The following is a 3,724-nucleotide window of genomic DNA, read 5'->3' as shown; positions in this document are numbered from 1 at the left end:
CACAGGGGTGAGTTACCCTCCTCTATGGAGCTATAACTCCAACACAGGGGTGAGTTCCCCTCCTCTATGGAGCAATAACTCCAACACCAGGGTGAGTTACCCTCCTCTATGGAGCTATAACTCAAACACAGGGGTGAGTTACTCTCCTCTATGGAGCTATAACTCCAACACAGGGATGAGTTACTCTCCTCTATGGAGCTATAACTCCAACACAGGGGTGAGTTACCCTCCTCTATGGAGCTATAACTCCAACACAGGGGTGAGTTACTCTCCTCTATGGAGCTATAACTCCAACACAGGGGTGAGTTACCCTCCTCTATGGAGCTATAACTCCAACACAGGGGTGAGTTACCCTCCTCTATGGAGCTATAACTCCAACACAGGGGTGAGTTACCCTCCTCTATGGAGCTATAACTCCAACACAGGGGTGAGTTCCCCTCCTCTATGGAGCAATAACTCCAACACAGGGGTGAGTTACCCTCCTCTATGGAGCTATAACTCCAACACAGGGGTGAGTTACCCTCCTCTATGGAGCTATAACTCCAACACAGGGGTGAGTTACCCTCCTCTATGGAGCTATAACTCCAACACAGGGGTGAGTTACTCTCCTCTATGGCACTATAACTCCAACACAGGGATGAGTTACTCTCATCTATGGAGCTATAACTCCAACACAGGGGTGAGTTACTCTCCTCTATGGAGCTATATCTCCAACACAGGGATGAGTTACTCTCCTCTATGGAGCTATAACTCCAACACAGGGGTGAGTTACCCTCCTCTATGGAGCTTTAACTCCAACACAGGGATGAGTTACTCTCCTCTATGGAGCTATAATTCCAACACAGGGGTGTTACCCTCCTCTATGGAGCTTTAACTCCAACACAGGGGTGAGTTACTCTTGTCTATGGAGCTATAACTCAAACACAGGGGTGAGTTACCCTCCTCTATGGAGCTATAACTCCAACACAGGGGTGAGTTACCCTCCTCTATGGAGCTATAACTCCAACACAGGGATGAGTTACTCTCCTCTATGGAGCTATACTTCCAACACAGGGGTGAGTTACTCTCCTCTATGGAGCTATAACTCCAACACAGGGGTGAGTTACTCTCGTCTATGGAGCTATAACTCCAACACAGGGGTGAGTTACCCTCCTCTATGGAGCTATAACTCCAACACAGGGGTGAGTTACCCTCCTCTATGGAGCTATAACTCCAACACAGGGATGAGTTACTCTCCTCTATGGAGCTATACTTCCAACACAGGGGTGAGTTACTCTCCTCTATGGAGCTATAACTCCAACACAGGGGTGAGTTACTCTCCTCTATGGAGCTTTAACTCCAACACAGGGGTGAGTTACTCTTGTCTATGGAGCTATAACTCAAACACAGGGGTGAGTTACCCTCCTCTATGGAGCTCTAATTCCAACACAGAGAGAAGGAACATGGATAGAGCAGACTGCTGCTGTGTCCAATATCTGTTCCTGTTCCTGGGAGCTGACAGCTGGGATAGCACACAGCTGCCACTGAATCAAAAAAGGTCACTCAACCAGTGTACTATTGTGATGTTGGTCATGTTATGTTCTAACCAGTGTAATGTAGTGATGTTGGTCATGTTATGTTCTAACCAGTGTAATGTAGTGATGTTGGTCATGTTCTAACCAGTGTAATGTAGTGATGTTGGTCATGTTCTAATCAGTGTAATGTAGTGATGTTGGTCATTTTCTAATCAGTGTAATGCTGTGATGTTGGTCATGTTATGTTCTAACCAGTGTAATGTAGTGATGTTGGTCATATTATGTTCTAACCAGTGTAATGATGTGATGTTGGTCATGTTCTAATCAGTGTAATGTAGTGATGTTGGTCATGTTATGTTCTAACCAGTGTAATGTTGTGATGTTGGTCATGTTATGTTCTAACCAGTGTAATGTTGTGATGTTGGTCATGTTATGTTCTAACCAGTGTAATGTAGTGATGTTGGTCATGTTATGTTCTAACCAGTGTAATGATGTGATGTTGGTCATGTTCTAACCAGTGTAATGTAGTGATGTTGGTCATGTTATGTTCTATCCAGTGTAATGTTGTGATGTTGGTCATGTTATGTTCTAACCAGTGTAATGTTGTGATGTTGGTCATGTTATGTTCTAACCAGTGTAATAATGTGATGTTGGTCATGTTATGTTCTAACCAGTGTCATGTTATGTTCTAACCAGTGTAATGATGTGATGTTGGTCATGTTATGTTCTAACCAGTGTAATGAGGTGTGCTTTACTCTCTCTCTGATCTTACCAGGGCAAGACTGGGAGAGATGGATACCCGGTACATTTAATTTACTTTTTAGATTCTCTTAGCCTATTTTGGGCTTCTATCACCTCCATCAACAGTGTATTTAATGGATTCTACCCTCGTGATCATCCTTCTTCTTTGTCTTTTTACTTCCACCTTACATTAATGAGTGTATTTTCAACAATGATTAATGTGTTTATAAAGACACACACACACACACACACAGCCCAGTTTGATTTGCCAGGGTTAATTGGGTCTGTTCCCAGCACCACATGTTGTTTCATTATGACCACATCATGGCTGCTGCCTGCCAATATCAGACAGATTAGATTCACAACCGTGTTGGGTGGGAACACCTGTCAGCGTGGTGCACCAAGTGACTCACTGATTCACTAGCTCACTGATTCACTTCAGTTTAATAGGCTGTGTCATCAACCTTTCCTGTCTTCTTTTTTAGTGTGTCTGGGGTCTGGATTTATTTTGAGATATGCGTATATAGCCCTAACAAGTTACCCAATCAATGAGTAGATTTCTAGTGTGGTATAGTGTGGAGTTGTCTCTCTCGTCTCCATGTCAAACTGTGTTCTGGTGGCCTCTACTGGTCATATGGGGAACTCCAGCTCTCTGCTCTGCTCTGCTCAGTATGAACAAATCAAATCACATTTGTCACATGCACTGAATGCAACTGAATACCGTGAATCAATGTGCAGGGTTACAGGTTAGAGGTCATTTGTACGTGCAGGTAGGGGTGAGGTGACTATGCATAGATAATAAACAGCGAGTAGAAGCAGTGTAAAACAAGGGGGGGGGGTTCAATGTAAATAGTCCGGGTGGCCATTTGATTCATTGTTCAGCAGTCTTATGGCTTGGAGGTAGAAGCTGTTCAGGAGAATATTTGTCCTAGACTTGGTGCTCCGGTACCGCTTGCTGTGCGGTAGCAGAGAAAACAGTCGATGACTTGGGTGACTGGAGTCTTTGACAATTTTTTGGTCTTTCCTCTGACACCGCCTAGTATATAGATCCTGGTTGGCAGGAAGCTTGGACCAGTGATGTACTGGGCTGTACGCACTACCCTCTGTAGCACCTTACGGTCAGATGCCGAGCAGTTTCCATACCAGGCAGTGATGCAAACGGTCAGGATTTTCTCGATGGTGCATCTATAGACGTTTTTGAGGATCTGGGGACCCATGCCAAATCTTTTCAGTCTCCTGAGGGGGTAAAGGTGTTGTCGTGCCCTCTTCACGACTGTCTTGGTGTGTTTGGATCGTGATAGTTTGTTGGTTATGTGGACACTAAGGAACTTAACTCTCCACTACAGCCCTGTCGATGTGAATGTGGGCGTGTTCGGCCCTCCTTGTCTCGTAGTCCACAATCAGCTCCTTTGTCTTGCTCACATTGAGGGAGAGGTTGTTGTCCTGGCTCCACACTGCCAGTTCTCTGA

At 44.9% G+C, this 3,724-nt stretch overlaps 1 protein-coding gene across 4 annotated transcripts in view; it reads left to right on the top strand.

Moving 5' to 3' along the window:
* The first annotated feature begins 2,257 nt into the window (after window positions 1-2,257).
* LOC135545719 (collagen alpha-1(XXIII) chain-like) overlaps window positions 2,258-3,724 on the top strand; it is a 95,010-nt gene continuing 93,543 nt past the window's right edge. For all 4 annotated transcript variants that reach the window (XM_064973533.1, XM_064973532.1, XM_064973531.1 and 1 more), the window contains exon 1: window positions 2,258-2,316. The gene's annotated coding sequence lies outside the window, so the exon portion shown is untranslated. The remainder of the gene's footprint in view (window positions 2,317-3,724) is intronic.

The sequence above is a fragment of the Oncorhynchus masou genome, chromosome 9, assembly GCF_036934945.1.
Source record: "Oncorhynchus masou masou isolate Uvic2021 chromosome 9, UVic_Omas_1.1, whole genome shotgun sequence".
NCBI lineage: Eukaryota > Metazoa > Chordata > Actinopteri > Salmoniformes > Salmonidae > Oncorhynchus > Oncorhynchus masou.
Note: the sequence above shows the minus strand (reverse complement) of the source record. Positions and strands in the feature narration are given on the sequence as shown.